This window comes from Bos javanicus, chromosome 7 (genome assembly GCF_032452875.1).
Source record: "Bos javanicus breed banteng chromosome 7, ARS-OSU_banteng_1.0, whole genome shotgun sequence".
In the NCBI taxonomy this organism is placed as follows: Eukaryota; Metazoa; Chordata; class Mammalia; order Artiodactyla; family Bovidae; genus Bos; species Bos javanicus.
The window spans coordinates 59,615,900-59,627,625 of record NC_083874.1 but is presented as its reverse complement, the minus strand read 5'-3'; the positions used below and the strand labels follow the sequence as shown (position 1 = coordinate 59,627,625).

At 39.0% G+C, this 11,726-nt stretch overlaps 1 protein-coding gene across 3 annotated transcripts in view; it reads left to right on the top strand.

Moving 5' to 3' along the window:
- The first annotated feature begins 2,110 nt into the window (after positions 1-2,110).
- HTR4 (5-hydroxytryptamine receptor 4) overlaps positions 2,111-11,726 on the top strand; it is a 218,431-nt gene continuing 208,815 nt past the window's right edge. The window contains exon 1 of one of the 3 annotated variants that reach the window (XM_061423960.1): positions 2,111-2,283. The gene's annotated coding sequence lies outside the window, so the exon portion shown is untranslated. The remainder of the gene's footprint in view (positions 2,284-11,726) is intronic. The other 2 variants (XM_061423965.1, XM_061423961.1) reach the window with 2 other exon arrangements.

The following is an 11,726-nucleotide window of genomic DNA, read 5'->3' as shown; positions in this document are numbered from 1 at the left end:
ATATTGGCTTCTGATGAGTCCATGATGCATAAAAGTCCTCAAGGAGGCGAATTCTGTGAGAGCAGGGATAAAGTACTTATCTTTAGTGGGCTTGAAGAATTCATGAGCTCATTCACTATTTTTACAAGATGATTGAGTGTCCTCTGTCTGCCTGATGCTGTACCAGGTCCTAGGAGTCAGTGGTGAATTAAGAGACCATCTTTGTCCTTAGCCACTAAGAAATTTTAAAAGATTTGCTCTTTAAAAAAAAAAAAAAAGCAGAAGCATTCTGGGTTTTGTTCCCAAGGAGTCAGATGAATTGTTCACAATTTATTTATTGTCATTACTGTCATTATTATTAGAAAAAGGAGGAGGCAGAAGCTAGAAGGAAAAGGAATATTGGGAAAAGGTCCTGGCACCTGAGAGGTCTTATTGCAGAAGGCTGTGTGGTAAGAGTGGGAAAACATTTGTGCTTAGGAGAAGGCATGACATAAACCTTGTGAGAATTTGAGTAGAAAACAGAGGACATATTTTGCTGTTTAAAATTGAAGTATAGTGGCTTTACAATGTTTTTAGTTTCAGATGCATAGCAAGGTGATTCAGCCACATATATATTATATATATAATATATATATTCTCTTTTACATCTTTTCCCTGTATAGATTATTACAAAATATTGAGTATAGTTCCCTGGGCTATACAGTAGGTCCTTGTTCATTATCTATTTTACATATTGTAGTGTGTTTATGTTAATCCCAAACTCCTATTTTATCCTTCTTATCCTTCCTCCCTCTTTTGGTAACCATAAGTTTGTTTTCTGTATCTGAGTATATTTCTGTTTTGTATATAAGTTCATTTGCATTATTTCTCTAGATTTCACATATAAATAATATCACATGATATTTGTCTTTCTCTGTCTGGCTAACTTAGCGTAATAATTTCTAACTGCCTCCATGTTGCTGCCAATGGCATTATTTCATTCTTTTTGATGGTTGAGTAATATTCCATAGTATATATGTACCATGTCTTCTTTATCCCTTCCTCTGTCAATGGGCATTTAGATTGCTTCCATGTCTTGGCTACTGAAGTAGTGCTGCTATGAACACTGGGATGCATGTATCCTTTTGGACCATGTTTTTCTCTGGATATATTCCCAGGAGGGGGATTGCAGATCATATGGTAGTTTATTTTTGGCTTTTGAAAGAGCCGTCATACTGTTCTCCATAATGGCTGCACCAGTTTAAATGCCTACACACAGTGTAGGAGGATTTCTTTCTCTTCTCACCCTTTCAAGCATTTATTATTTGTAGACTTTTTAATGATGACCATTCTGACTGGTGTGAAGTGATGCATCATTGTAGTTTTGATTTCCAGTTCTCTAATAATTAGTAATGTTGAGCGTCTTTTCATGTGCATTTTGGCCATCTGTATGCCTTCTTTGGAGAAATTTCTATTTAGGTTTTCTGTCCGTTGTTTGATTTTTTTTTTTTTTAATATAGAGCTGTATGAGCTGTTTGTATATTTTGGAGATTAATCCCTTGTTGGTAGCATCATTTGCAAATATTTTCTCCCATGCTATAGGTTGTCTTTTCATTTTGTTTATGCTTTCCTTTGTTGTGCAAAAGCTTTTAAGTTTAGTTAGGCCCCATTTGTTTATTTTTGCTTTAAACTATTCATGACAAGTGCAGACAAGAGGATTAATGTTAATGAACTGGTGTCAATCTTACACTGGAATCATGCCTTTCCGGTAATTTTACTGTGTAACTTACCAAAAAGTGTAAAAAGGTTGATCTTACCTAATTATCTCATTTTTTAGACTATAAAATGAAGCTAGAGAAGGGCCTTCAAATTAAATATTTACCTTTTAAAAAATTTACTTCATTTTCCTCTTAAGATTATGATGATTTTGCTTTGTATTTAAAAGTCAATTGGCTAATTCATGTCAAAGGCTCCTCTTTGACTCTGTGTTCTTAATCTGGAGTTTATTGTACTTACTGGTGCCAACATGAGAGAATATCTTTATCAACTTTGTACTTTCTTTCATGTTCTCTCCCCAGGGTGCTTTATGACCCAGGCTGCCTTCTGGATCAGAAAGATACTAGAAGCCATAAAACACACAAAGCCAGGCTTTGTTATCACCTGTGTGTGCAGAAGGACACTAGCCCTAAGCATGTGCCACTTCATGCCCCTGTCACGTGCTCCTCCGTCTTCCTGACTCCACTTTCTCGGGTCCATTCCTGGCCAGAAGATGAAAGAAGCCACAGTAAAACCTGGCTGCCTGGGTCTATCTTGCCCTACAGGGAGGTGAGTTGCTGTTTAGAGTATGTGGGCTGCACTCCCTGCTTAAGCAGCTTTGTCTCAGGCTAAACCTGCTGCTCTGAACCCTCAGAGTGCGGCCCTTGGCATGACTATGAGGACAGCGAGTTAGCCTTTGGGGCCAGGATGCTTCATTTCCCATCACTCTGAGACCAGGTGTGGTCATATCCCCTGCTTTAATCTCCCTCGATACAACTGATACCAGCTGGTATTCCAAAATAGCTATGTTATCAATGCTCAGGACTCCTTTTAATTAAAAATTATTTTTAAACACATTTGGAAAAAAGTATTATATGTTGCTTTTTTCTGATTATCAAATAAGATATACTCAATGTAGAAAATTTGACAAATACTGAAACGTGTAAGACAAAAAGGCAAGCATGAATTATGATTCTGCCACCCAGAGACAACCACTGCTAATATTTTGGGAAATACCAGAAAATTCCTCATAGATTTTTAGTCCTGTATCACAGTCATTTCTACAAGTAGGATGCTATTAAATGTGCTGTTAGGCATTCCACTTTTTTCTCTCCATATTATTTTGTGAACATTTTTACATATCATTTAATAGCCTATGAGACCTGTTTGAATATATTTATGTGTGTGTATATACATGAACACAATGCTTTCTAGTTATTTCTTCCATAATTTAAAATTTCTCTTAGATGGAGAATTATCCTGGGTTCTATATAACATTAATTTTCATAAGTGGTAGCCCTAGAGCTCCCTTAAATCATGTATTTTAGTGTTTACTTCTTACTCTGTGGCCTTTCCATAACTTGTTATATTGTCTTCCTTTTTTAATTTTTTATGTCAAAGTTTCAAAAATAAAATAATGTAGTGCTTATAGGAAAAGTGATAGTCATCTGGCTACTTTTTCAACTATCTGAGAATCAGTGGTCTCCAGAGAAGAGGATTTTTTGTTTCAGTTAATCTTTCAGGATTGTTCAATTTTTCAAATTATAGAAACACCAGCTATATTGGTTAGGAAAAGATTTACTGAATATAGTGGAAAATACAAATTAATAGAAACTTTAACACTTTATCATTTATTTTCTTGGGTAAAAGGAAGCCTAAAGATACACACTCAGTCTTTGCTATGTACGCTCTACATTCATCAGGGACCTGGGCTCTGTTATTTTCCTACTTCCTCATGCCTTCCATTTTCAAGGTTTCAAAATGCTTGCTGCTGAAGCTCCTCCATCCACACACCAGGAAGGAGGAAGGAGCAAAAGAAACACAGCATGCTCTAGCTACATTAAGAACCTTGAAGGAGTCTTCCTGGAAGTTCCTTACAGCACATCTGTTTAAATTTCATTGGCCAGTGCTGGGGGTTGAAAATATTTATATGGGATCAGTGCACCACTGAATAAAACTGAGATTTTATTGCCCATAGAAGTAGATGAAGAATACTGTGTAGGCAATCAGGAAATATATTGCTTTACATAACTAAATAAGTCAAGGTTTATCTATGGCCCCATGTACAGTTTGATACCACTGATGATGGCATCATTTGGACTTTTGTTCATTTCTCTGGCTCATCCTCCTCATGCATTGTTTTTACCCCTACACTGGCTCTGCCTAGAATGACAGAGATGGCTGGAGCATTTCATGATTTTGTAATCCATACTTCACTGTCAGAGAAGGGCACTTTTTAATTTCTTCATTTGTGGTTATTGACCTCCCAATATCATAGTCTCAATTCCTTCTGTGGTCACCTCTACAACTTTAAATAACACAATTAAACCTTTATCTCTCATTCCATTAATCACAGGGATTCTCTTGATTCCCAAGCTGTATGATAAGGACATTTACCACACCTGCTTTCATTTACCACACCTTCTCACTTTTACCTCTCAAACTTTGTCAGTTGTACTGTTATTCATACAATGTTGAGGTTGAGAAATACACAATCTGACCATCTTAAGTGTTCTTAACTGTCTCCAGGCTGAAAATAACACTAAAATCACTATGATATTATTTTGTCCGTGAACAATGGTATGCTTACATTATGCTTCTTTCCAGGTGGTCAAAGAAGCAAGTCTGTGCCACTCAAGTTAAAATCCCTCCTTTTGTTTTTGTTGTTTTGTTTTTCCATACCACAAGGCACGCGGGATCTTAGTTCCCTGATCAGGGATCAAATTCTAAGAAGTAGAAGTGTGGAGTCTTAACCACTGACTGCCAGGGAAGTCCCCAAATCCTTCTGTTTTTAAATACCACCAAACACTGTTACCATTTCTGTACGTTTTCTAAGATCTTGTTTAAACCGATTCACCTCTTTTTATGTTTTTCCACAGAGAGATCTCTTTCATGGTCGTCTAGGCCAAATTAGACCAAGTATTCCCAAGACCAGCAGCCTGGATATCTTACATTCAAGAGATATAACTGGAGCTCTGAAAAGAATTCTGGGCTGGAGTTTGGTACCTGTTAGCATACAGATGATAATTATAAAACAAACACAGTGGATAGAATAGTATTGGGGCCTACAGAGAGTGAAAGAAGAGTAAAAGTTTTGACATTTAAGTGTTAGCCAGAGAAGGTACTGGCAAAAGAGATTGAGCTTTTCAAACTTCAACATAAGAAAATCAGTGAGCTGGGGAAGTAGCAGAGGTGATGTTGAACCTTGCATCTGGAACAGGAGTTCTTGTTTCAGCATTCCTGGAAGATGGCATTCAGCCTGTGCTTTGGTACCTATAGTGCTAGACGGCTCCAAATGTTGAGACAGTCTTAACATGAAGCTGGATTGTTTCTCCATAATATCCTGGCCCCTGTTTTGCTTTCTCATGCATCAAAAATTCAGCCTGATTTTATTGTTTCTCTCTGAATAATAGTTCTTGGAATAGTATGAGATAGTTTAAGTGTTGCTGTTGTTCAGTTGCTAAGTCATGTCCAACTCTTTGTGACCCCATGGACTGCAGCACACCAGGTTTCCCTGTCCTTCACTGTCTCCTGAAATTTGCTCAAACTCATATCCATTGAGTTGGTGATGTCATCCAGTCATCACATTCTCTGATGCCTTGTTCTTCTCCTGCCTTCAATCTTTCCTAGCATCAGGATCTTTTCCAATGAGTCAGCTCTTCACATCTGGTCCCCAAAGCTTCAACTTCAGCTTCAGTCATTCCAATGAATATTGAAGGTTGATTTCCTTTAGGATTGACCGGTTTGATCTCCTTGCTGACCAAGGGACTCTCAAGAGTCCTCTAGCACCACAATTCAAAAGCATCAATTCTTTGGCACGCAGCTTTCATTATGGTCCAATTCTCACATCCATACATGAATACTGGAAAAACCAAAGCTTTGACTATATGGACCTTTGTTGACAAAGTGATGTCTCTGCTTTTTAATACACTGTCTAGTTTTGTCATTGCTTTTATTCCAAGGAGCAAGTGTCCTTTAATTTGGAGATTCAGGTTCGATCCCTGGGTTGGGAAGGTCCCTTGGAGAATAAAATGGCAACTCAGTCTGATTCTAGCCTGGAATATTCCATGGACAGAGGAGGTTGGTGGGTTATAATCATGGTGTCAGAAAGAGTCACACATGACAAACACACACTTTGGGCTTCCTTGGTAGCTCAGATAGTGAAGACTCCCCTACAATATGGAAGACCCAGGTTTAATCCTTGAGTCAAGAAGATCCTCTGAAGGAGGGAATGGCAACCCACTCCAGTATTCTTGCCTGGACTATTCCATGGACAGAGGAGCCTGGACGGCTATAGTCCATGGGGTCACAAAGAGTGACACAGGACTGAAGTGACTAACACATACTTTGGGCTTCCCTGGTGGCTCAGATGGTAAAGAATCTGCCTACAGATTCCAGGTCTACAATGCTGGAGACCTGGGTTTGATTCCTGAGTTGGGAAGATCCCCTGGAAAAGGGAATGGAAACCCACTCCAGGATTCTTTCCTAGAGAATTCCAAGAACAGAGGAATCTGGAGGGCTATAGTCCATGGGGTCATACAGAGTTGGACACGATGGAGTGACTAATGCACATTGACATAGATAGATGCCCAATACATATAACACATCAACAATTAACATTGTTTATATATCATTGCTATTATTGTTATGATTTTTTTTTCACAGTTGATTTGGCAAAGTCTTTAAATTCAGACAGCCTTAATTCTAACCTTGACTCTGACACTTTCCAGCCATGTCATGTCATCTTAATACCAAGTTCCTTAAACTTTCATAGTGATTGACTAGCAAATAGTAGGCACTTAATAAGTATTTGTTATGTAATAATAAAATAATAGCAATAATAAATACAATGAGCTCTATTTACCACCTATGCTTACCTTATTAACATTTACAATGTGTTGAAATTATCTGTGCCCAACCCTGTCTCCTCTGATTGGCTCTGGGTGCTTTGAAAAGAAGGATCCATCCTCTTATCTTATTCACCATGTTCTCATAGTTGAGCATAGGGCCTACCACATAGAAAACTAGTAAATCATTTGTGAAACAGATATTTGGGACACCTAGCCAACCCCCTAGTTACGCAGGTAGCCCTTCTTTAAACATAAAATGAGAGTTGAAATCCTTCACTAACCATCCTGTTATGTGCTGTGCTGTGCTGTTCTTAGTTGCTCAGTCATGTTCGACTCTTTGCAGTTCCATAGACTGTAGCCCACCAGGCTCCTCTGTCCATGGGAATTCTCTAGGAAAGAATACTGGAGTGGGTTGCCATGCCCTCCTCCAAGGGATCTTCCGAACCCAAGAGATCGAACCCAGGTTTTCTGCATTGCAGGTGAATTCTTTACCATCTGAGCCACCAGCGAAGCCCAACCATCATATTGTAAGTGCCACCTTATTATCTGTGGGAGACCCCAAAATGATTCCACACAAATACCTAGAATCCAGTGATCTCATCCATACTCACCTTGTCCCTCTTTGCTCTGACCACTTCTATAGCCTTCTACGCTTCTTGGTGACAGGTCCTTGCTGCCTCTACCCTTCCTGGGACTGCCAGCGTCTGTGCCAAGGGGTCTGGTTCTGAATGACCTGCCTCTTCAGGTGCAAGGACAGACAGGCTTCCTCCCTGGGTCTGAGCTCTGCTTTACTAGTTGAATCCTAAACACAGGGTCTTGACTTGTGCCCAGCCTCTCTCAAATCCTTCCTGAGGGCTCCTGGTTGGTTTCTGCTTCTAATCAATCCCTTCTTGCTACAACTCAAACCAGTCCAAGGAATCTGGTGGGGTGAAAGGCCACTCCATATCCTCCATTTTTCTCTTCTTTTCACTGTAGCTTCTGCCCTCATCAGAGCCCCATCTTCTAGCTACAGAGGAAAAGCTTCCAAATTCATGAATGGGACAAACTGATATAAGGCAGGGAAGGATGAGCAGTGTGGAGGGGGAAGAGATTTGTTCACATTAGCCAAAGCTAGTTAAAAATATCCCACTAAATATAATATTTAAAATTTACCCTTGTCCATATTAAAATTTAGTTTTGCCATATCCTGAATGTGGTTACAGAACTCTATAAATTTGTTAAAATTCACAGAACTACACACCAAAAAAAAAAAAATCCCAGTAAATTTTTACTACATAGAAATTTTCAAATAAGTTGTACAATTTCAGTTGCATCAGAGTTTTACCTGGCAGATCACACTTATGATGTTTTTCTTATGACTTGGCTGTTCTTGGAAAGTTTTATTTTCCAGTTTTCCTTCCCAAAGACTAAATATTCATTTATTTGATTTTTATCAATAATAAAACATGGATTAGTTAATGGCCATAAATAGATTAAACCCAACAATATCAGAATGACTGGAGGACAAAGAACAGCAAAGCACAAAAAAGGGCCAGGAGCCTCTTATCTGGACATGATAACTCTGCTTGGCTACTTTTATTTGCCTCTGTTCTCTGCTAATTCAGGCACCCAGCTTTTCAGTGTTCAAAGCAGGTTCATAACAGACTTTGACATGTAGCAAGTTACTAAGAATAGCCTGTCTTTGAATTTTTGTGGTCTCATACTCTCTTACTTAATATTGTTAATCCCTTTTGGAATAGACTGACTTCTGGGCAGCTTTTCCTAGTTAGAAGCAACCTGAAGCTTCTCACCTCCTTCTTTGGATCGTCATCTGCTTTCAGTTGCAGGCATAATGTCAGAGCATCTAAATCACCTTTTCCATTTAACAGGCCCTCCCACACAAGAATCTCTATCTCCCAAAGCCACATCCTCTCACAGGAGTGAGTGATCATCCTTTCATCCACAGAGTTATGGGTTCTTTTGGTCTCCTTCGTTCTTGGGCAACTCTGACTCACAGGAAAGCACAGTCTCAAATTCTAGTGTCCCGTTCATATTTCGGGAGTGGATACCAAGGAGTATCCACTCTAACCCAGGCTCTTCCTGAAGTTCAGAGTCTTTTACCTCTAGTAGCTTATGTTTTATTGGAGAGGCAGAGAGTAAGCAAGTAAAAAATATGCCAATGAATTAGTTACAGAGTGAGACGAGGACTGTAGGTGACATACGCAGAGTGCCACAACAGAAAATAATGGGATGGGGACAGCCAGTCAAGGGGAAGCCTCTCTGTAAAAGGCCGGACCAGAGGAGAAGCATTTCAGGTTTATTAAACAGTCAATGCAAAGGTGCCCAGGCCAGAGAGCCACGCGTGACTAGACACAATAGCCCAGGATGGCTAGAATACAGTGGGAGAGCAGAGTGTGTGAGTTGGGCTAGAAGTGGAAGCAAGCTTAAGACAAAACCTCCCTGGAGACTGAGTTGAGGAGCCTGAGCAACAAACCCTTCTCAACAGGTCTGCTTTGGGTTAGGGGATCTAGGAGATAATCATACACTCTAGGGTGTGTAGCAAAGTAAGAATAAACATAACCCTCTGTTGGGAGATTTGATTCTTACCAACAACAAATTGCAAATGTTTCTCCACTTTCAACTGAATTTAGAGGAGATTTTGTTAGAAGTTGTTTCTTGACATAGGATGATGCCACAGTGTCTTGTTCTAGGGTCTTATTTATTCTGTGGTGTTTATTAAAATGAAGGCAAAAACCCTGGCTTCATTACAGGAAAGGTATTCACAGTTTGGTTTCCATTCTTTTGCAGCTGCATTAAAACTCTTTGTTCAACTGTTTAAATTTTTAGAAGCTCTTAAGTGGATGGAAGGTATGCAGACTTCGAGTTTGTGAGTTCAAGAGAAGCATTGATTTATTTCAGTAATTTAGGTTTGGAATTTGATTTCTATCTTCTTTGTTCCTTTCTCTTTGTTCTCTGCCTACTTTCTTTCTCCCTTTCTGTCCCTCCCTCCTTCTCTCTCTCTCTCTCACACACACACACACACCCCTACACCTTGCAGCTAAGGAACCCAGAGCCAAATAAACTTAAAACAAGCTTTGAAACTTTGAAGATAACCCTCATGTTGTGTTGCTGAGAAGATACTTCAATCCGTGGTAGGCTCCTACGGGGTAAATACATAAAAGGACTTTTGTACCAGCCAAGCAAAGTGTGGAGAACTAGAAGAAGAAAATAGTATTTTTTTTTCCTGCAGACTAGAAGAAATTAACAATAGAAAATCTTCACATTTTCAAGTTTATAAGTGAAATAATAAATCAAAGCTTTCTTAAATCTCCCCCTAGTGGTATTTCTGTATCAGAGGTTCCTAGCAGGGAAAGTGAGTCTAGAAGGATGCCTGGCACATCTCAGGGGCTTGGAGTGATCATTTACTATTTGGGGGCTGTCAACTTCCATTCTGCCTTCCTAACAATACCCCCAAATTACCAGGGATATGAAATTTCCCCTACTGTTTGTAGTCTTTGTGGAGGGACTGGATATTTCCTTCCTCATTCTCTGACTCAGAACAGGGGAAGGAGCAGATGCAAAGATAACTTGTGCCAGTGTGGTGTGTTTACCAGTAACTTTGGATTTGGTTGAGTGAGTCAAGGATGGAGAACTGGTAGAGGCCATTCACCGCTTCATGAGGGATGGCACATGGTCCTGATGGAGTTCCTCTGTGAACCAGGGGCTTAACTTTCTTCTTTTTCGGTTCTCTGGAGCTCTCCTGGTGCCTGCTTCTCTAAGCCTGGCTTCCAGAATCTCAGCAATTCTGCATCCCTAAATAACATTCCAATAATTTCCCTTTTGCTTAACTTTTCTAGAGTCCTTTTCTGTTGCTTGCTGACATTAATTGAGATGGTATGATAAATGTTCCTAGAGTGAATGAATTAATGGAATGAGTTATATTTCAAGCCTTTGTGATTTTCCCCTGCTTTTGTCATAGTCAGAGAATTTGAATCTCATCTGTAGATGAGTTTTCTTGGAATTTGAAAACATATTGAAGTTTTATGCAATTTTTCTTTTGGAGGCAAAACTATTTTATTTTATTTTTTTTTTATTTTAAAACTTTACATAATTGTATTAGTTTTGCTTAAACCTAAGTTTTAAATATAAGCTTATTATATGGTGGCTAGAAAATAAAAATAAACATAGAAAAGAATATAAAAATATTCACAAACATCTTTCTATATAATAAATATCAGTTGACAAAATAATGTTTGATAATTGAATGGTATCTCATGGTGGAGATAATTTATTTAGATAACCCCCCATCACATTTTGGGGATTTCCTTGTGACTCAGATGATAAAGAATCTGCCTGCAATGCAAGAGACCCGGGTTCGATCCCTGGGTTGGGGAGATCCCCTGGAGAAGGGAATGGCCACCCAGTCCAGTATTATTGTCTAGAAAATCCCATGGACAGAAGAACCAGGAGAGCTACAGTCCATAGGGTAGCAAAGAGTCGGACCCTACTGGGTGACTACGCATTACTACAGTACCATTATATTTGGGCTATTTCTTAATCTTATAAAAGATCCCACACTAAACATGCTCTTAGGTAAACATTTGTGTAATAGGCTTATTATCCTTATGATACCTTTTTAGTAGTAGAATTGTTGGGGCAAAGAGCCTGCATGATTATAATAATTTTACTTATAATAGTAGCACCTTTTAAATAAAGCTGATAAAAAGAAACTTTAATGGTGGAAGTCTTATTTAGAAAAAGCAAAACAAAAACAAATAAAGAAAAGGAAAGAAAAGTCTATGTTTTAAGCTATGCATCAAAGCAGTGCCATTTAAAACCATAGCGCATTAACTGAGGTGCTTCAATTGACCAGCCCAACTAAATAGAGACAAATGGTGCAAGAAAAAATTATTGATAGTCCTGTCTGTTCAACACAACCAGACTTTGCACTTGTTCTCATCATCCGTTCATTCAAGAAATAGTCATTGAATCCCTACTGTGTACCTGGCATGGATCTAGGGGCTGAGACACAGAAAGAGAGGTAAGATGTGTCCACCTTGGAGTCACTCACCATCCAGTGGCCAAAGCATAGATCTAGGGGCTAAGACCCAGAAACAGAGGTAAGACGTGGTGTCCACCTTGGAGGCACTCGTCATCCAGTGGCCAAACAGATAAATAACTCAT